Genomic DNA, 23,853 nt, shown 5'->3' with positions numbered 1-23,853 from the left:
AATTGAACCCTCTCGCCACCAGTACTCATCACACAACTTCAGCAAGCAATCCGATAACATTACAAACTACCACTGTGCACGTCATTAAACTCTCAAAAATTACACACAAAAGTACTCGATACGGCTTAATAGGTATAACCACATGCAACATTATTTTTCAGTCACCCCGAGCTCTCGGTTTGATCCTCGAGCCACTCCATTACATCCAGCCATCTCTCGGGATCCAACTGCATGGGATCGAAGGTGGAAACTTCTTCAGGACTCATTGCAGCACCTTGAATTTCAGCTTTTGATTTCAGTTTCCTATCATTGTGGACCTTCTGATGCCTGTTCCTGGTTGATGAGTGTGAAAATGCCTTCCCACACACAGAGCACAGGAATGGCTTCTTGCCCGTGTGTGTTCTCTGATGACTCTGAAGATGTGATGACTGTACAAATGCCTTCCCACACACAGGGCACAGGAATGGCTTCTCTCCCGTGTGTGTTCTCTGATGGTCTTGAAGAGTTGACGAGTGTGCAAATGCCTTACCACACACAGGGCACAGGAATGGCTTTTCACCCGTGTGTGTTCTCTGGTGTCTCTGAAGATGTGATGGCCATGAAAAGGACTTCCCACACACAGAGCAATTGAATGACTTCTTGCCTCCGTGTGCGTGGGGCTGTGGAGAGCGTCTCTGCTCCATGTGAGCGTAGTAACAGCAGCGGTGTTATCGAGTCAAAAGTACGCTATCGGCCGCAAGGATGTTTAGCGTTGAGTTTTGGATTTTGTTAACTGCTAAAACAAGAACGACACTCGCGTCTAACCGAGACGCAAAAAAATCCCGCTTATTTGACGACGAACACGTTTAAGAGTTTGTCCGCGAAAAAAGACACTTACTTGGAGATTCACGGTATATCGATGTCTGGAACCCGTCTGACGATGTCGCCACGAACTCTCCCGACGCAAAGTCGCCTAACTGTCGACTCAGCAATTGTGCTCGCCAGGCTGCGTTGTCTCGCGGTTGAAGGGCGATCAGCAGAGCGACGAGTCGAGCGTCCAACCTCATCAAGTTCCCTCTCGAAATGGCATTGAGCTCTGCTTCTGAGCCGCCTTATAACTCCCCCTCTAGGATCCAATCCTTTGTCTTTCAGGATATTTGCATTCGATTGTTAATTTTGGAAGGTACAATCCGCATGTCTATTAACATACCGAAGAGTAAAGTGTCCATTGTGCTTCATGCATGAATATGTAAGTGCATCTCAGTTTGTAATTGTGCGCTTATTTTGAATAAATGGAAAAACTTTGTCCTCGATTTAAAGTGAATGCAGAGAAATTAGCATGTAACTTTAGAAAAGGAAGAGAGCGGCCTTCTCGACGAGGGAGTGAAACCCAATAGGTAATATTCTTTTACAGCGTTACAATGGATAGGTTGTAGTTCATAGGTTATAATATTATGTTTCACTATGATAGAGCTTAACATGTGAGAGTCTACAATATCAGAGTTGATCAAATGCGACGATCAAGGGCGTCAATCGGGTGAGTTTGATCAGAGGCTTTAATCAAAGGCGTCATCCCATCACGGAACACCACCTCCCTGCGTTTATTACAGCAACAGAAGCAACTACAGCAGCAACAACAGCAGCGACAACAACAGCAGCAACATCACATTTCGAGGGCGACGCTGCTACTTCTGATTCTGCTGCTTCTGCTGCCCGGCTATTTGTAGCCGGGCACTGCTCTCGCGGGACCGCACACGTCTTTGGAAATGATTGCGATGATCATGTCTGAACTGAGAATTAAGTGACTAAATATTACTTTGTTTAACCATAACTGTACGTAGGTTAGTGTCATCATGGCTCAGCGAATACTACTCATGAATGAACTCACATTGTTTAATGACATAATTTGTAATCATTTTGGCTGCCCGTGTAGGACAAGTCACCTTCCTTGTCTAGACGCATTCTAAACACAACACTGTACTTAAATATATTGCTAAAATAACGTCTACACCCGATTCAACATGCAGCTCCAACTCGGCCATGAGCAACCCACAGCACGCCCAGAGGGAGGAGAACACGAGGGAGACGGCCTCAACTTGAAGAGAAAGTTGACAAACTCACGGATGCCATCACCCAGCTGCTGCAACGCCTGTCGGATGAGACGCTGCGTCCCGCGGCACCAACCAGGCGAGTAAATGAAGAGCTGAGCCCGAATCGGAGGTCGCCATCGAAACATCAGCAGCAGTCGATAGCGTGATTCTAATAGGACCACGTTGTTATTATCATAAATTTAATGCGATCAAAACCGCGCACCTCCCATTTTGCATTTACGACTCGCGATATGCATCTACATATAACATACATTCTAGCTCAGTGTAATTATAATACGACCATAGTGTTATTGTAATAATTTTAATCCGATCCTAATCCTGCATCCCTTCAGTTCGTGCATCTCAGTGTGTAATTGTGCGCTTATTTTGAATAAATGGAAAAACTTTGTCCTCGATTTAAAGTGAATGCAGAGAAATTAGCATGTAACTTTAGAAAAGGATGAGAGCGGCCTTCTCGACGAGGGAGTGAAACCAAATAGGTAATATTCTTTTACAGCGTTACAATCAGGGGCGGTTTCTTCATTAGGGCGATTGGGCGACGCACCACCAATGTCATTCAACCACAGTCACGCTAGCCGTCACTGCAAGCCTCTGGATATAGTCCAATCAGCGTCATGCTACGTTCTGTGGAGTACCGCCTCTTTTGGGGCGATTTTACTCCGGCTGAGAATCGCCCCGAGTGGCCCCATAGACTTACATTGAAAGATGTTTTTTTTCGAACGGGGGCGCTCCAATGCATTCTCTATGGCTCCGGTTCGCATGTCCAACGGACATACATATTACATACATACGACCATAGTATGTATGTATGTAATATGCATACATATGTGCAGATTCTATTACGATCACATTGCGATTATAAAACTTCTAATGATATTCTAATATTGATTTTAAGCTTTTGTGACTGCAGGAATTAATACTCGTTGGTTCTTTCGGTAAAGTCACGTAGGTAGAAATGAAACAAGGTAAATCACGTCTCGGACGAAACACAAGCGCCCGTCTTCAGGTGAGAATCGCGATATCCGCGATGTCTGCTGCGAGCAGCGCGATGTCTGCTGCAGACATCGTTTCGGGCGCTTGTGTTGCGTCCGAAACGTCGTTATTTATTTTGTTTTATTTATACCTACGTGACTTTACCGAAATAACCAAAGAGTATAGATATTCTAATACTGTCCCTCCGTTTACGGTCTTATAAATTATATAAAATAAACTAGTTTATATTCGTTTAATGTTATCTTTAAAGCGTTACAGTTTACATGTTTTAGAGTACAAGTGATCTCCAGTATACTTCGGAATTAGGGAACGGAACGTTGCTAAACTATTTATAACGGGGACCTTTCCCCTCTAGGAACACATGTTGATGGTGGAGACAGCCAAGACGTTGCCGGTTAAGGTCAGACTTGTGTTGCTGCAGTTGCTGCTGCTGCAGTTGCTGCTGCTGCAGTTGCTGCTGCTGCAGTTGCTGCTGCTGCAGTTGCTGCTGCTGCTGCAGTTGCTGCTGCTGCAGTTGCTGCTGCTGCAGTTGCTGCTGCAGTTTCTGCTGCTGCAGTTGCTGCTGCTTCTGCTGTTGCTGCTGCTGCTGTTGTTGCTGCTTAATATGCTTCAGTTCCAGTGGTGTTACGTGATGGGATAACAAACTTTGATTAAATACTTTTATCAAACGAGTCATTACAATTGTAACGATTCATTATTTCACGGGCTAATATTGGGTTTGTGCGATTATTTAACATATTCATACTGAATATTGTTATTTGATTCCATTGAGATGGAACATTCATCCAGCAGTGGACAGCTTGATCCTAATACCACCAAAGTGTTATTCAAGTAATTTTAATCCCATCCTGATCCTGCACCTTCCGTTTCACATATCCCGCCCTTGGTTCGCACGTCCATATTACATACATACATGTTACATACATACATGTTACATGCATGCATGTACCATGTTACATACATACATGTTACATGCATACATGTTACATGCACATATACTTACTACAAACAGATATGTTACATACAGACATGTTACATACTTACGACCGTAGTGTGATTCGAAGAGGACCACGGAGTGATTCGAGTAATTCGAATGCGATTCGAATATCACACTTCAATGTAGGTTGTTCTAATCTATAACACTAGTTAATTATGTTATTGTATAGTGTTATAATGTATAGCTCATAGGTTATATTGTTAGAGTTCACAAATTTAGAGTTTACTAACAATACTAATTTACAGTAATTTTTAGATTACTGTATATGTGAATGTTTTTAAGTTACCATTGTTGAAGTTCATAATGTTAAAGTTCACAGTGTGAGAATTTACAATGTGAGAGTATATCCAAGACGTCGATCGATGGCGTTGGTCTGGTAGGTTGGTGTCACGGGACACCAACATGCTGCCGATATAACAGTAACAGAAGCAACTACAGCAGCTACGAAACCATTCGATGGCAAATCAGCGACTTCTTCTTCAATCTGAGAGTTTGTGGCCGTGCTGTTCTCGTGGGACCCGACACGGATTTGGAAATAATTGCTATGATCATGTCTGAGCTGGGATGAGCGACTAATGTTTACTTTGTTTAATCATAACTGTGTGTAGGTTAGTGTCATCGGGGCTTAATGAATACTACTCATGAATGAACTCATACTTCTTTCGGATATAAATTGAAATCGTGTTGGTAGAACAAGTCGCCTGCCTTTTCTAGACGAATTGTTATCTTCAAATGCGTCCGAAAATAAACTGCTAATATACACAGCATAGGGAAGGCTGCCTTGTTCGAGAGATGTAGTTTGGCTAAGGCGCTGTGGCCGGGTGATGACACGGATTCTGAAACAATGGCGTTAAACACTCGCTGCTTGGCCCTGTCGACAGCAGCGAAGGCTGTCATATACCGCCGCAATTACGAGTTGGCTGTTTGATGTGTATAGTTGAAGGTGCTAGGTGTTGTCTTCTTCTAACAACTACTAACGTGCGTGTGTTGTCTGTTTTTACGATTTGTCCATTGATGTTGTTTTTTTTATTGCGGCGTTTTTTTGTTAAGTTCTGTCACTTGAGTGTAGCAGTTTGTTTAAGAATTCGTCACGTGAGCGTGGTGTTTTACTTGTGGGAATTTCGCTTTGTCACAATTTGTGATTGTTATAATAATTGTAATGATTCATAATCTCATGAGTTAAGAATGGGTTTGTGCGTGATTCTTATACGATCACACTGTGATTCTAATGCTTCTAATGATATTATAATACCTTACCTCCGTTTAAATGGTTATAAATTAAAACACTAGTTTATAATCGTTTAATGTTCAGTGTTATCTTTTATAGTATTACAGTTTACATGTTATAGAATACAGTTTATCCCCGACATACTTCGGGATTAGGGACTGGTACGTTGATGAACGATTAACTACGGGGACCTTTCCCCTCAAGGAACACGTGTTAATCGGGTAGACAGCCAAGATGCTGCCGGTTAAGGGCACACTTGTGTGACGGAGATCCTCCACCTGAAATTATCTTAACATGTTATTGCTAGGAACATTATAAAATAAAGACCGTACAAACATTTGTTAAAAATACGTTTTTATTCATCTGCAATCATTTTTACGTCAAAACTCGAAGGGAATATTTATTACGTCCTATGTTCACACATTTCCAGTACAATGCAAACCATTTCCGTTCCAGGAATACCAAAGCGTTAAAGTATCATTCCCCATGATTTCCTTATTAGTTCACCACATGTGTTCACTGTGCGTCTATGTTGAAGTCAAGGCCATATATCCAACGAACGCGTCATCAATGTACATCCTGAAATCGACGATCTAAAGTCGATTAATACCAATCAAAAACAGCTATATACTTGACAAAACCCGTTGAAAATGTTGAGTAAAGATGTACCTACAGACGCATTCCAACTTTAGCTCAACAGGAACATATAACGACTACAATTGAACAGTCTCACAACCAGTGCTCATCACACCACTTCGGCAAGTAATCCGATAACATTACAAACCACCACTGGGCACGTCATTAAACTCTCACAAACTGTAAAACTAAAATAGTCAAAATTACACACAAAAGTACTCGATACGGCTTAAAAGGTATAACCACATGACATAATATTTTGTCAGTCACCCCGAGCTCTCTGGTTGACTCTCGAGCCACTCCATTACATCCAGCCATCTCTCGGGATCCAACTGCATGGGATCGAAGGTGGAATTATCTTCAGGACTCATTGCAGCACCTTGAACTTCAGCTTTTGATTTCAGTTTCCTATCATTGTGGACCTTCTGATGCTTGTTCATGGTTGATGACCGTGCAAATGCCTTCCCACACACAGAGCACGGGAATGGCTTCTGGCCCGTGTGTGTTTTCTCATGAGCTTGAAGATTTGATGGGTGTGAAAATGTCTTCCCAAACACAGAGCACAGGAATGGCTTCTCGCCCGTGTGTGTTTTCTCATGAGCTTGAAGATTTGATGATTGTGCAAATGTCTTCCCACACACAGGGCACAAGAACGGCTTCTCACCGGTGTGTGTTCTCTGGTGAGTTTGAAGAGTTGATGAGTGTGCAAATGTCTTCCCACACACAGGGCACAAGAACGTCTTCTCACCCGTGTGTGTTCTCTGATGGTTTTGAAGAGTTGACGAGTGTGCAAATGTCTTCCCACACAAAGGGCACAGGAATGGCTTATCGCCAGTGTGTGTTCTCTGGTGAATCTGAAGATGTGATGGCCGTGAAAATGTCTTCCCACACACAGAGCAATTGAAGGACTTCTTGCTTCCGTGGACGTGGGGCTGTGGAGAGCGTCTCTGCTCCATGTGAGCGTAATAACAGCAGCAGTGTTATTGAGTCAAAAGTACGCTATCGGCCGCAAGGATGTTTAGCGTTGAGTTTTGGATTTTGTTAACTGCTAAAACAAGAACGACACTCTAACCGAGACGCAAAAAAATCCCGCTAATTTGACGACGAAAACGTTTAAGAGTTTATCCCCGAAAATAGACACTTACTTGGAGATTCACTATATATCGATGTCTGGAACCCGTCTGAAGATGTCGCCACGAACTCTCCCGACGCAAAGTCGCCTAACTGTCGACACAGCAATTGTGCTCGCCAGGCTGCGTTGTCTCGCGGTTGAAGGGCGATCAGCAGAGCGACGAGTCGAGCGTCCAACCTCATCAAGTTCCCTCTCGAAATGGCATTGAGCTCTGCTTCTGAGCCGCCTTATAACTCCCCCCCCTAGGATCCAATCCTTTGTCTTTCAGGATATTTGCATTCGATTGTTAATTTTGGAAGGTACAATCCGCATGTCTATTAACATACCGAAGGGTAATGTGCCCATTGTGCTTCATGCGTGAATATGTAAGTGCATCTCTCAGTGTGTAATTGTGCGCTTATTTTGAATAAATGAAAAAAACATTGTCCTCGATTTAAAGTGAATGCAGAGAAATTAGCATGTAACTTTGGAAAAGGAAGAGATCGGCCTTCTCGACGAGGGAGTGAAACCCAATGGATAATATTCGTTTACAGCGTTACAATGGATAGGTTGTAGTTCATATGTTATAATATTATGTTTCACTATGATAGAGCTTAACATGTGAGAGTATACAATATCAGAGTTGATCAAATGCGACGATCAAGGGCGTCAATCGGGTGAGTTTGATCAGAGGCTTTAATCAAAGGCGTCATCCCATCACGGAACACCACCTCCCTGCGTTTATTGCAGCAACAGAAACAACTACAGCAGCAACAACAGCAGCGACAACAACAGCAGCAACATCACATTTCGAGGGCGACGCAGCTACTTCCGATTCCGAGTGGGGACCTGCTCTCGCAGGACCCCACACGTCTTTGGAAATGATTGCGATGATCATGTCTGAGCTGAGAATTAAGTCACTCAAGATTACTTTGTTTAACCATAACTTTAGGTAGGTTAGTGTCATCGGGGCTGTGTGAATACTACTCATGAATGAAATCACACTCCTGTATGACCGACAATTGTACTAATTTTGGTTGATCGAGTAGAACAAGGCACGTGCCATGTCCAGACGAATTCTTATCAACAACAGTGTCATTAAATATGATGCTAAAATAAATGTTAACACTGGATTAAACGTGCATCTCTTAACCCCTCCCTCGCATTTACGACTAACGATTTGCATTTGCACGTAACATACATTAAAGCCCATTAAAATGCTAATACGACCATATTGTTATTCTGAAATTTGAATGCAAGTCTTGCCCTGTACCCCCCCACCCCACGGTTCACATATCCGACCCCCGATTGAACAGATAATTTACATACACATCTGTATGTCCCCCAAGTTGCTCCGCCCATGGCGGGGTCAGGTAGAGGTCATAGAGGTGGGTGATGTAAAGACAGTGCATCAACTAAGGGACAAGTGGTGACAACAAGATAGAGAGAGTTCGAGAAGGGAAGGCGAGACCAAGTGTGGGCAGAGGTTCACGCCGAGAATGAGAGAGGGGGAGGAACGAGGTTTGGGGCTGTGTTGGCTGGTTGCTGTCTCGTCGTCGTCGTTGCTATATCGTGACGCCTGGGGTCTGAAACCGCGTTAAAGGCTAAATAAAAGAACCCTCTGCAGTCTGACTACGGAGTCATTACAATTATAACGATTCATTATTTCACGGGCTAATATTGGGTTTGTGCGATTATTTTACATATTCATACTGAATATTGCTATTTGATGCCATTGAGATGGAACATTCATCCAATTGTAGACAGCTTGATCCTAATACCTCCAAAGGGGTATTCAAATAATTTTAATCCCATCCTGATCCTGCACCTTCCGCTTCACATATCCCACCCTTGGTTCGCACGTCCATATTACATACATACATGTTACATGCATACATACTACATAGAGACATATCTCATGCATACATATTACATACAGACATGTTACATACATACATATTACATTCATGCATATTACATACAGACATGTTACATACTCACGAGCATAGTGTGATTCTTAGAGGACCACGGTGTGAAGCAAAGAATTCGAATGAGATTCGAATATCACACTTGTTTATGATGTTATTTTATAGCGTTATAATGTATCGCTGTTAGCTTATATTGTTAGAGTTCACAACATTATAGTTTACTATAACACTAGTTTGTAGTGTTATTTTAAAGCGTTACAATGTATAGCTCATAGTTTTAAAGGTTACATTGTTAGAGTTTATAATGTTAGAGTATACAATGTGAGTTTAAAATCTGAGAGTTTGTGAACGTGCCCTGTTCTCGTGGGACCCGACACGGATGTGGAAATAATTGCTATGATCATGTCTGAGCTGAGATGAGCGACTAATGTTTACTTTGTTTAATCATAACTGTGTGTAGGTAAGTGCCATCGGGGCTTAGTGAATACTACTCATAAATGAACTCATACTTCTTTCGGATATAAATTGAAATCATGTTGGTAGAACAAGTCGCCTGCCTTTTCTAGACGAATTGTTATCTTCAAGTGCGTCCGTAAATAAACTGCTAAAATACACAGCATAGGGAAGGCTGCCTTGTTGGGGAGATGTAGTTTGGGTAAGGCGCTGTGGCCGGGTGATGACACGGATTCTGAAACAATGGAGTTAAACACTCGCTGCTTGGCCCCGTCGACAGCAGCGAAGGCTGTCATATACCGCCCCATTTACGAGTTGGCTCTTTGGGGCTGTATGTGAATAGTTGAAGGTGCTCGGTGGTGTTTTCTTCTAACAGCTACTAACGTGCGTGTGTTGTCTGTTTTTAGGATTTGTCCATAGATTTTGTTCTTTTTATTGCGGCGTTTTTTTGTTAAGTTCTGTCACTTGAGTGTAGCAATTTGTTTAAAAATTCGTCACGTGAGCGTGGTGTTTTGCTTGTGGGAATTTCGCTTTGTCACAATTTGTGATTGTTATAATAATTGTAACGATTCATAATCTCATGAGTTTATAATGGGTTTGTGCGTGTATTTATATAAATATATTCCGTCTTTTGTTATTCGATGACATCTAGCAGTGAAAATCGTGATTGTCATATGACCATGTTGTAATTGTAATAATTTTTATCCGATCTTTGCACGTACACTTTACATACATATGAGCATAGTGCGATTCTTATATGACCACACTGCTTTTAATGATTCTAATGATATTATAATACCTTACCTCCGTTTATATGGTTATAAATTAAAACACTAGTTTATAATCGTTTAATGTTTAGTGTTATCGTTTATAGTATTACAGTTTACATGTTATAGAGTTCAGTTTATCCCCGACATACTTCGGGATTAGTGACTGGTACGTTGATGAACGATTGACTACGGGGACCTTTCCACCTCAAGGAACACGTGTTAATCGCGTAGACAGCCAAGATACTGCCGGTTATGGGCACACTTGTGTGACGGTGATCCTCCACCTGAAATTAGCTTAACATGTTTTTGCTAGGAACATTATAAAATAAAGAACGGACAAACATTTGTAAAAAATACGTTTTTATTCATCTGCAATCATTTTTACGTCAAAACTCGAAGGGAATATTTATTATGTCCTATGTTCACACATTTCCAGTACAATGCAAACCATTTCCGTTCTAGGAATACCAAAGCGTTAAAGTATCATTCCCCATGATTTCCTTATTAGTTCATCACGTTTGTTCACTGTGCGTATATGTTGAAGTCAAGGCCATATATCCAACGAACGCGTCATCAATGTACATCCTGAAATCAGCTATCTAAAATCGATTAATACCAATCAAAAAAAGCCATACACTTGACAAAAAATCTTTAAAATGTTGAGTAAAGATGTACCTACAGACGCATTCCAACTTTAGCTCAACAGGAACATATTACGACTACAATTGAACCCTCTCACAACCAGTGCTCATCACACCACTTCGGCAAGTAATCCGATAACATTACAAACCACCACTGGGCACGTCATTAAACTCTCACAAACTGTAAAACTAAAATGGCTAAAATTACACACAAAAGTACTCGATACGGCTTAAAAGGTATAACCACAGTAACATAATATTTTTTTTCAGTCACCCCGAGCTCTCTGGTTGACTCTCGAGCCACTCCATTACATCCAGCCATCTCTCGGGATCCAACTGCATGGGATCGAAGGTGGAAACTTCTTCAGGACCAATTGCAGCACCTTGAATTTCAGCTTTTGATTTCAGTTTCCTATCATTGTGGACCTTCTGATGCCTGTTCATGGTTGATGACCGTACAAATGCCTTCCCACACACAGAGCACAGGAATGGCTTCTCGCCCGTATGTGTTTTCTGATGGCGTTGGCAGTTTGCTGAAAGTGAAAATGCCTTCCCACACACAGAACACAGGAATGGCTTCTCGCCCGTGTGTGTTCTCTGATGAGTTTGAAGAGTTGATGCCCGTGTAAAGGCCTCCCCACACACAGAGCACAGGAATGGCTTCTCGCCCGTGTGTGTTCTCTGATGACTCTGAAGATGTGATGACTGTGCAAATGTCTTCCCACACACAGGGCACAGGAATGGCTTCTCGCCCGTGTGTGTTCTCTGGTGACTCTGAAGATGTGATGAGTGTGCAAATGCCTTCCCACACACATGGCACAGGAATGGCTTCTCGCCCGTGTGTGTTTTCTGGTGACTTTGAAGATGTGATGACTTTGCAAATGTCTTCCCACACACAGGGCACAGGAATGGCTTCTCGCCCGTGTGCGTTTTCTTATGATCTTGAAGAGTTGATGACCGTGCAAATGTCTTCCTACACACAGAGCACAGGAATTGCTTCTCGCCCGTGTGTGTTCTCTGGTGTCTCTTAAGATTTGATTGCCGTAAAAATGTCTTCCCACACACAGAGCAATTGAATGGCTTCTTGCCTCCGTGTGCGTGGGGCTGTGTAGAGCGTCTCTGCTCCATGTGAGCGTAGTAACAGCAGCGGTGTTATCGAGTCAAAAGAACGCTATCGGCCGCAAGGATGTTTAGATTTTGTTAACTGATAAAACAAGAACGACACTCGCGTCTAAGCGAGACACAAAAAAATCCCGTAAATTTGACGACGAACACGTTTAAGATTTTATCCGAGAAAATAGACACTTACTTGGAGATTCACGATATATATCGGTGTCTGAAACCCGTCTGAAGATGTCGCCACGAACTCTCCGAACGCAAAGTCGCCTAACTGTCGACACAGCAATTGTGCTCGCCAAGCTGCGTTGTCTCGCGGTTGAAGGACGATCAGCAGAGCGACGAGTCGAGCGTCCAACCTCATCAAGTTCCCTCTCGAAATGGCATTGAGCTCTGCTTCTGAGCCGCCTTATAACTCCCCCCCTAGGATCCAATCCTTTGTCTTTCAGGATATTTGCATTCGATTCTTAATTTTGGAAGGTACAATCCGCATGTATATTAACATACCGAAGGGTAATGTGCCCATTGTGCTTCATGCATGAATATGTAAGTGCATCTCAGTGTGTAATTGTGCGCTTATTTTGAATAAATGGAAAAACTTTGTCCTCGATTTAAAGTGAATGCATAGAAATTAGCGTGTAACTTTAGAAAAGGAAGAGAGCGGCCTTCTCGACGAGGGAGTGAAACCCAATAGATAATATTCTTTTACAGCGTTACAATGCATAGGTTGTAGTTCATAGGTTATAATATTATGTTTCACTATGATAGAGCTTAACATGTGAGAGTATACAATATCAGAGTTGATCAAATGCGACGATCAAGGGCGTCAATTGGTTAAGTTTGATCAGTCTTTGATCAAAGGCGTCATCCCATCACGGAACACCACCTCCCTGCGTATATTACAGCAACAGAAGCAACTACAGCAGCAACAACAGCAGCGACAACAGCAGCAACATCACATTTCGAGGGCGACGCAGCTACTTTTGATTCTGCTGCCCAGCTGTTTGTAGTTAGGACCTGCTCTCGCAGGACCCCACACGTCTTTGGAAATGATTACGATGATCATGTTTGAGCTGAGAATTAAGTCACTCAAGATTACTTTGTTTAACCATAACTTTAGGTAGGTTAGTGTCATCGGGGCTGTGTGAATACTACTCATGAATGAAATCACACTCCTGTATGACCGACATTGTACTCATTTTGGTTGATCGAGTAGAACAAGGCACGTGCCATGTCCAGACAAATTCTTATCAACATCAGTGTCCTTAAATATGATGCTAAAATAAATGTTAACACTGGATTAAACGTGCACCTCTTAACCCCTCCCTCGCATTTACGACTAACGATTTGCATTTGCACGTAACATGCATTAAAGCCCATTAAAATGTTAATACGACCATATTGTTATTCTAAAATTTGAATGCTATTCTTGCCCTGTACCCCCCCCCCCCCCCCACAGTTCACATATCCGACCCCCGGTTCGATTGAACAGATAATTTACATACATATCTGTATGTCCCCCAAGTTGCTCCGCCCATTGGCGGCGTCAGGTAGAGGTCATAGAGGTGGGTGATGTAAAGACAGTGCCTCAACTAAGAGACAAGTGATGACAACAAGATAGAGAGAGTTCGAGAAGGGAAGGCGAGACCAAGTGTGGGCGGAGGTTCACGCCGAGAATGAGAGAGGGGGAGGAACGAGGTTTGGGGCTGTGTTGGCTGGTTGCTGTCTCGTCGTCGTCGTTGCTATATCGTGACGCCTGGGGTCTAAAACCGCGTTAAAGGCTAAATAAAAGAACCCTCTGCAGTCTGAGTCCGGAGTCATTACAATTGTAACGATTCATTATTTCACGGGCTAATATTGGGTTTGTGCGAATATTTTACATATTCATACTGAATATTGCTATTTGATGCCATTGAGATGGGACATTCATCCAGCAGTGGACAGCTTGATCCTAATTCCACCAAAGTGTTATTCAAATAATTTTAATCCCATCCTGATCCTGCACCTTCATGTTTCACATATTCCACCATTGGTTCGCACGTCCATATTACATACAGACATGTTACATACATGCATGTACCATGTTACATACATACATGTTACATACTTACGAGCATAGTGCGATTCGAAGAGGACCACGGAATGATTATAATAATTCGATTGAGATTCAAATATAACACTTCATTGTACGGTTTGCTAATCTATAACACTAGTTAATAATGTCATTTTATAGCGTTTTAATGTATAGCTCATAGGTTATATTGTTAGAGTTCACAGATTTAGAGTTTACTTTAACATTTGTTTACGGTAATTTGTATATTCTTCAAATGTATATGTTAATGTTTTTAAATTATACTAGCTGTACTACCCGGCTTCGCCCGGGACTTGTATCCACCACGCCCGGCCGCCTTTGTCTCCCCAGTGGCGATGTGAATACGCCACACCAGTTAATCGTTTGAGGCTGAGTCGACCTAGGGGAGGTTCAAATAATCGTCACCGGTGGTGGCCGTGAGCGGGAATCGAACTCGGTTCGCCGGGTTTGTAGCGCAGCGTAGCGTTAACCACTACACCCACCGCTCCTCACACACCACACACGCACAGACACACACACAGACACACACACACACAGACACACGCAGACACACACAGACAGACACACACACACACAGACACACAGACAGCACGCTAACCACTACACTACCGCTCCCCACACACCACACACGCACACACACAGACACACACACACAGACACACACACAGACACAGACAGCACGCTAACCACTACACTACCGTTCCCCCTACACAACACACGCGCGCGCGTCCATAGGTACACATACACGCGCTTGCTGCAGACACACACGACTGTGAGGGTGCGTACGGCAGTAAACGTGTTGGTTGCAGGTGCGCGATTAGGAAAGGGAGGTATCGTAGTAGCGTGAAGAGGGGCAGAATACTACTCGGTAACTAACCATGCCTATTACGCGGACCCGCGGTGGAGGGGAATCTTCGAGCGACGGCTCCCACACCATGGGTGAGGAACCCAGCAGCGGTTCACATAGCAGCGGGGGGGGGGGGGGGGCGAGTGATGATGTTAGCCCGGCCGTAAGCATTATCGAGGGAGGGATCTCGGGGGCCAGCGACCCCGACACAACGACGAAACAGCAACCAGCCAGGACCCGATATTCCACAAAAACAGCCCCGGACCTCGTTCCTCCCCCGCTCTTATTCTCGTTGTGAATCTACCCCCACCCTTTGTCCCGCCTTCCCTTATTTAACTCTTTATATCCTAGTAATAGGTTTTAAAAATAAAACATAATAAAATAATTCTCACGACGTTTCGGCTACAACGCAAGCAGCCATCCTCAGGTGAAGAATGAAACACAACCAAGCTTGGAGCGTATATTTAAGCTGGGTTGGAGGGTGAAGAAGAGCGCCTTGACAAATTAATTTGCATATCAAGAGGAATTTAGCATATTTATGGGAAATGCGTAGGTGGGCGGGGGGGGGGTTTCAAAGTCATATTATTTTCCTTCTACGTGACTTTACCGAAAGAACCAAGAAGATGAATTTAAATGCGATTAAAACCGCGCACCTCCTAGGTTACATTTACGACTCCCGATGTGCATCTACATATAACATACATTCTAGCTCAGTGTAATTCTAATATGACCATAGTGTTATTCTAATCATTTTTATTAGATCCTAATCCTGTACCCTCCAGTTCGCATATCAGACCCCCGGTTCGCATGTCCAACGGACATACATATTACATACATACGAGCACAGTTCGCTTGCACGTATCCTATTATACATACATATGCGCAGAGTGTGATTCGAATACGATCACATTGTGATTATAATACTTCTAATGGTATTCTAATATTGATTTGAAGCTTTCGTGACTGCAGGAATTAATACTCGTTGGTTCTTTCGGTAAAGTCACGTAGGTAGAAATGAAACAAGGTAAATCACGTTTCGGACGAAACACAAGCGCCCGTCTTCAGGTGACAATCGCGATGTCCGCGATGTCTGCTGCGAGCAGCACGATGTCTGCTGCAGACATCGTTTCGGGCGCTTGTGGTGCGTCCGAAACGTCGTGATTTATTTTGTTTTATTTCTTCCTACGTGACTTTGCCGAAAGCACCAAAGAGTATAGATATCCTAATACTGTCCCTCCGTTTACGTTCTTATAAATTACATAAAAAAACCTACTTTATAGTCGTTTCATGTTTAATGTTATCTTTAAAGTGTTACAGTTTACGTGTGTTAGAGAACACGGGTGCCCGCTCTGCCTGTCGCCGTGGAGACTTGTGCGCTGTGAGGGCTCACACCCACCGTAAACACCCGTTCCGCGATCCCTTTAAACGAACGTGATCACCCGCTCGCGGCGGTCGCGCGTGTGCGTTCAAAGTCATTCGCCCTCCGAGCCCCGTTCAGAGCGTGTGATCGCTGCGCGGGGCTGTGTGAGGGGAGGCGTCGCATTGGATTGGCGGAGAGGCAACGATGTGTTTACAGGCGTACGGGAGCCGGCGACGAGCCATGTCCCTCTCGCGAACCAGGGAGGGGAACCGTCGGGCGACAGTCCTTACCCCGCGAGCGATGAGCCCAGCGGCGGCAGCAGCTGTTCGCAGACCAGCGAGGGGTCGGGGAACGGCGGGACCCCTGCAGTCGGCGCCCAGCAGGGAGAGGCCTCGGGGGCCAGCGGCAAAGACAGGACCACGGTGTGAAGCTAAGACTTCGAACGAGATTCGAATATCACACTTCAATGTACGGTGTTCTAATCTGTAACACTAGTTTATGATGTTAGTTTATAGCGTTACTAGCTGTACTACCCGGCTTCGCCCGGGACTTGTATCCACCACGCCCGGCCGCCTTTGTCTCCCCAGTGGCGATGTTAATACGCCACACCAGTTACTTGTTTTGAGGCTGAGTCCCTCCCTCACCGCTCTCCCTCCCTCACCGCTCTCCCTCCCTCACCGCTCTCCCTCCCTCACCGTTCTCCCTCCCTCACCGCTCTCCCTCCCTCACCGTTCTCCCTCCCTCACCGCTCTCCCTCCCTCACCGCTCTCCCTCCCTCACTCCTCTCTCCCTCCCTCACCGCTCTCCCTCCCTCACCGCTCTCCCTCCCTCACCGCTCTCCCTCACCGCTCTCCCTCCCTCACCGCTCTCCCTCCCTCACCACTCTGTAGAGGACGTGAAACTTTGATGAATTTATCTCAGAGTCGCGTGGTGGGTGTCGAGGCCTAGCACCGTGTAGATCCTCCGACATCGCCTGATTTTCCCACCCGGCTGAGGCAGGGTACGGGTGCCATTCCCCCCCCCCCCCCCCGCGCTACAATAATACTGTCTAATCGCTATAATTTTATAATCTACCGACCCTATAATAGTAATTGCACACATTGTGGTGGGGGGGGAGTGAAGAGGACGTGAAACTTTGCTGAATTTACGTCAGAGTCGCGTGTTAATGCGTGCGCCTATTTTTAACGGGAATAAAAAATGGCGTCCACCCCGCGGCGAAGGCGTCGCTACCCGTTGCCAGGGGCAACCGCCGTCCAATGAAACTGCGTATGGTCCGGCGACACACAGACACACACACAGACAGACAGATTCGCGATTTTATATATATATAGATAATGTATCGCTCACAGCTTATATTGCTAGAGTTCACAACATTATAGTTTACTATAACACTAGTTTGTAGTGTTATTTTAAAGGGTAAGGCGCTGTGACTGGAGTTAGGCGATGTGACTGGGTGATCACACGGATTCCGAAACACAGCGCAGACGATACATTCCACCGAGCTCCGTCTCCACACATGGACAGCGACATTCTAGTTTTAAAAAATGAATAGAAATGTTTATATTTCTATTCATGTGTATTGTATATATGTTATAATGTGTGATTGTTATACTCTTTAAATGTGTGTATATACTGAAAATAGCTAATCAATTCAATTGATACCACACATTCATCCAACAGTGGACAGTGTGATTCTAATCATTGTAATTCGATTAGAACAACCTACATTGAAGTGTGATATTCAAATTATTCGAGTCACTCCGTGGTCCTCTTCGAATCACACTACGGTCGTAAGTATGTAACATTCATGCATGTAACATGTTTGTATGTAGTAAGTATATGTGCATTTTATATGTCTATTTGTAGTAAGTATATGTGCATGTAACATGTCTGTACGTAGTAAGTATATATGCATGTAACATGTCTGTATGTAGTATGTCTGTATGTAGTGTGTATGCATGTAACATTTATGCATGTTACATGTTTGCATGTAACATGTATGCATGTAACATGTATGCATGTATGTAATATGGACGTGCGAACCAATGGTGGGATATGTGAAACGGAACGTGCAGAATCAGGATGGGATAAAAATTATTTGAATAACACTATGGTGGTATTAGGATCAAGCTGTCCACTGCTGGATGAATGTTAATCCCAATGGCATCAAATAGCAATATTCAGTATGTATATATAAAATAATCACACAAACCCAATATTACATACATACATGTTACATGCACAGGTTGTTCTAATCTATAACACTAGTTAATAATGTTATTGTATAGCGTTATAATGTATCGCTTGAGGCCCGGGGTGCCTCAAGGATCCGCCACGTGCGAGGAACCGGTGCCTGGAGCCTGGTCATATTCTCCAAAAGAAGCCAGGGACCTGCCTAATCCTTCAAGGCTGTGGTGCGAACCCTTGACGCCCCGACCATGGGCGTGGGACCGGCGGCGAGAACCAGTTCAAAATGCGCAAGGTTGCGCTTTTAGGCTCCACGCCTAATATCAATGCTGTATATTGCTATTCGGTGCCATTGCGATGGAACATTCTACCAGCAGTGGTCAGCTTGAGTCTAACACGACCATGGTGCGATTTTAATAATTTTGATGCGATTCTAAATCTGGCACCACCCAGGCCGCATTAACGACTCCCGATGTGCATCTACATTTAACATACATTCTAGCTCAGTGTAATTCTAATACTACCAAAGTGATATTCTAATCATTTTAATCCGATCATAATCCTGCATCCCCCGTTCGCATATCCGACCACCGGTTCGCATGTCCAAAGGCCATAGATGCATATTACATGCATACGAGCACAGTTCGCTTGCACGTACGCTATACATACATATGCGCAGAATGTGATTTTAATACGATCACGTTGAAATTCTACTGCTTGTAATGAGATTATGATACCGTACCTCTGTTTTTGGTGTTATAAATGATGAAACTAGTTTATAGTATTTTAATGTTTCGTGTTATCGTTTATAGTGTTACAGTTCACGTGTCTTAGCGTACAGGATTCCCTGTATACTTGATGATTAGGGACCGTAACGTTGTGAATCGATAAATAATGGGGCCCTTTCCCCTCCAGGGACATGTTAATGGGGAGACAGCCAAGATGCTGCCGGTTAAGGGCAGATTGTGTGACGAAGATCCTCCACCTGAAACTCGCTTAAAACACGTTGTTGATATGAATACATAAACGGACACACATTTGTTAAAAAAACGTTTTTATTCATCTGCAATCATTTTTAAGTCAAAACTCGAACCGAATGTATTATGTCCTATGTTCAAACAGTTACAATACAATGCAAACTATATCCGTTCCAGGAATACCAAAGCGTTAAAGTATCATTCCCCATTATTTCCTTATTAGTTCACCACATTTGTTCACTGTGCGTCTATGTTGAAGTCAAGGCCATATATCCAACGAACGCGTCATCAATGTACATCCTGAAATCGGCTATCTAAAGTCGATTAATACCAACCAAAAAAAGCTATATGCTTGTAAAAAAACCCGTTTAAAATGTTGAGAAAAGATCTAACTAAAGATGCATTCCAACTTTAGCTCAACAGGAAGACTTAAATTGTCCGGAATTGAATCATATCACAACCACTGCTCATCACGCCACTTCGGCAAGTAATCCGATAACATTACAAACCACCACTGTGCACGTCATTAAACTCTCACAAAAACTGTAAAGCTAAAACGGTCAAAAATAAACACAAAAGTTATCGATACGGCTTAAAAGGTATAACCACATGACGTAATATTTGTTCAGTCATCCCTGACTCTCTGTTTGATCGTCGAGCCACTCCATTACATCCAGCCATCTCTCGGGATCCAACTGCATGGGATCGAAGGTGGAAACTTTTTCAGGACTCAATGCAGCACCTTGAACTTCAGCTTTTGATTTCAGTTTCCTATCATTGTGGACCTTCTGATGCGTGTTAAGATTTGACGACTGTGAATAATTCTCACGACGTTTCGGCCACAACGCAAGCAGCTGTCCTCAGGTGAAAACCAGGTCTGTCGGGGAGACAGCGTCTGAATGAAACAGGACACGAGCTTGGAGCATATATATAAGCTGGGATGGGAGGGGGGGAAAGGGCGCTTCGACGAAAGAATTTGCATATTAAGAGGAATTTAGCATATTTATGGGAAATGCAGGAATGTGATTAGTACTACACTTCAATGTACGGTGTTCTGATCTGTAACACTAGTTAATAATGCTATTGTATAGCCTTATAATGTATAGCTCATAGGTTATATTTTTAGAGTTTACTATAACACTAGTTTACAGTAATTTGTATATTCTTCAAATGTATATTTTAATGTTTAAGTGATATTGTTGGAATTCAAAATGTTAAAGTTCACAGTGTGAGAGTTTACAATGTAAGAGTATATCAAAGGCGTCGATCGTTGGCTTCGATCTGGTAGGTTGCATCAGAGTGTTTCATCAAAGGCGTTATCCCATCACGGGACATCAATATACTGCCTATATAACAGTAACAGAAGCAACTACAGCAGCTACGAAACCGTTCGATGGCAAAACAGCGACTTCTGCTTCTGCTCCAACTGCCGCCCGGCTGTTTGCACGCCGACTCTGCTCTCGTGGGACCCCACATGTCTATGGAAATAATTGAGATCTAAGCTGACATTTGAGCGACTAAAGTTTACTTTGTTTAAACATAACTTAGTGTAGGTTAGTGCCATCGGTGTTAGCGAATACTACAGAATAATTAGCTCACTCATTTATGGCATAATTTGTCATAATTTTGGTTGATTAAGGAGAACAAGACACAGGCCATGTCGACGAATTATTATCATATACAGTGTCTTTAAGTATATTGCTAAAATAACGTCAACACTCGAATAAACTTGCAGGTCTTAGCCCTCTCATATCGTTGCTTCGCAGATGCTCGAGATTGAGTGTCCTGCTGTGGTCCGAATTGTTTACTGCGATAACATTTGGCTGTTCAAAGCAGTCTGGAACCGTGAATTGTGCAGCTTGGAATAATTGAGGACTTCACATCTATTTTGTTGGTTCTCGAAAACTGAGGCCAATAAGTAGGAGGCAAATCACGAGCGAAAGCGATAGCACTTGCCAAGAATGTGTTCATTAATCGAGAACGAAAGTAAGAAGTTATAAGGCTGTCATATACCGCACCATTTACAAGTTGGTTCTTTGAGGCTGTATAATGTGTATAGTTGAAGGTGCTAGGTGTTGTCTTCTTCTAACAGCTACTAACGTGCGTGTGTTGTCTGTTTTAGGATTTGTCCATTGTTGTTCTTCTTATTTTTGGTCTTTTTGTTGTTTTTTATTGAGGTTTTTTTCTTGAGTTCTGTCACTTGAGTGTTGCAGTTTGAGAATTGGTTATGTGAGTGGTGTTTTGCCAAGTGGGAATTTCGCTTTCCTAAAATGTGTGACGATTCATGAGCTCATTATATTATAATGGGATTGTGCGTGTATTTATATATAAAGATACCGTCTTTTGCTATTCGGTGACATTGAGATGAGACCTTCATCTTGCAGTGAAAATCGTGATTGTAATATGACCGTGTTGTAATTGCAATTATTTGTATCCGATCCTTGCACGTACACTATACATACATATGAGCAGAGTGCGATTCTAATACACCACAATGTGATTCTAATGCTTCTAATGAGAGTATAATACCTTACCTCCGTTTATATGGTTATACATTTAAACACTACTTTATAGTCGTTTAATGTTTAGTGTTATCGTTTATAGTATTACAGTTTACTTGTTATAGAGTACAGTTTATTCCCAGCATACTTCGGGATTAGGGACTGGTACGTTGATGAACGATTAACTACGGGGACCTTTCCCCTCAAGGAACACGTGTTAATCGGATAGACAGTCAAGATGCTGCCGGTTAAGGGCACACTTGTGTGACAAAGATCCTCCACCTGAAATTAGCTTAACATGTTTTTGCTAGGAACATCATAAAATAAAGAACGGACAAACATTTGTTAAAAATACGTTTTTATTCATCTGCAATCATTTTTACGTCAAAACTCGAACCGAATATTTATTACATTTCCAGTACAATGCAAACCATTTCCGTTCCAGGAATACCAAAGCGTTAAAGTATCATTCCCCATGATTTCCGTATTAGTTCACCACATTTGTTCACTGTGCGTCTAAGTTGAAGTCAAGGCCATATATCCAACGAACGCGTCATCAATGTACATCCTGAAATCGGCTATCTTAAGTCGATTAATACCAACCAAAAAAAGCTATGTACTAAAAAAACCGTTTAAAATGCTGAATAAAGATGTACCTACAGACGCATTCCAACTTTAGCTCAACAGGAACACTTAACGACTGCAATTGAACCCTCTCACAACCAGTGCTCATTACACCACTTCGGCAAGTAATCCGATAACATTACAAACCACCACTGTGCACGTAATTAAACTCACAAAAACTGTAAAACTAAAATGGTCAAAATTACACACAAAAGTACTCGATACGGCTTAATAGGTGTAACCACATGACGTAATATTTTTTCAGTCACCCCGAGCTCTCGGTTTGATCCTCGAGCCACTCCATTACATCCAGCCATCTCTCGGGATCCAACTGCATGGGATCGAAGGTGGAAACTTCTTCAGTACTCATTGCAGCACCTTGAATTTCAGCTTTTGATTTCAATTTCCTATCATTGTGGACCTTCTGGTGCCTGTTCATGGTTGATGACCGTGCAAATGCCTTCCCACACACAGGGCACAAGAATGGCTTCTCACCAGTGTGTGTTCTCTGATGAGTTTGAAGAGTTGATGACCGTGCAAATGCCTTCCCACACACAGGGCACAGGAATGGCTTCTCGCCCGTGTGTGTTCTCCGATGACTCTGAAGATGTGACGAGTGTGCAAACGTCTTCCCACACACAGGGCACAGGAATGGCTTCTCGCCCGTATGTGTTCTCTGATGACTCTGAAGAGTTGATGACTGTGCAAACGTCTTCCCACACACAGGGCACAGGAATGGCTTCTCGCCCGTGTGTGCTTTCTGATGAATCTGAAGATGTGATGACTGTGCAAATGCCTTCCCACACACAGGGCACAGGAATGGCTTCTCGCCCGTGTGTGTTCTCTGATGAATCTGAAGATGTGATGACCTTGCAAATGTCTTCCCACACACAGGGCACAGGAATGGCTTCTCGCCCGTGTGTGTTCTCTGGTGGCTCTGAAGATGTGATGGCCGTGAAAAGGACTTCCCACACACAGAGCAATTGAATGGCTTCTTCTCTCCGTGTGCGTGGGGCTGTGGAGAGCGTCTCTGCTCCATGTGAGCGTAGTAACAGCAGCGGTGTTATTGAGTCAAAAGTACGCTATCGGCCGCAAGGATGTTTAGCGTTTTGGATTTTGTTAACTGCTAAAACAAGAACGAAACTCGCGTCTAACCGAGTCGCAAAAAATCACGTCAATTTGACGACGAACACGTTTAAGAGTTTATCCGCGAAAATATAAACTTACTTGGGGATTCACGGTATATCGATGTCTTGAACCCGTCTGAAGATGTCGCCACGAACTCTCCCGACGCAAAGTCGC

At 43.3% G+C, this 23,853-nt stretch overlaps 1 pseudogene; it reads right to left on the bottom strand.

The window, feature by feature from the left end:
* Window positions 1–1,696: 1,696 nt before the first annotated feature.
* LOC133361319 (zinc finger protein 208-like) overlaps window positions 1,697–23,853 on the bottom strand; it is a 56,144-nt pseudogene continuing 33,987 nt past the window's right edge.

This window comes from Lethenteron reissneri, chromosome 72 (genome assembly GCF_015708825.2).
Source record: "Lethenteron reissneri isolate LAM-NWPU_2019-01 chromosome 72, ASM1570882v1, whole genome shotgun sequence".
Taxonomy (NCBI): domain Eukaryota; kingdom Metazoa; phylum Chordata; class Hyperoartia; order Petromyzontiformes; family Petromyzontidae; genus Lethenteron; species Lethenteron reissneri.
Note: the sequence above shows the minus strand (reverse complement) of the source record. Positions and strands in the feature narration are given on the sequence as shown.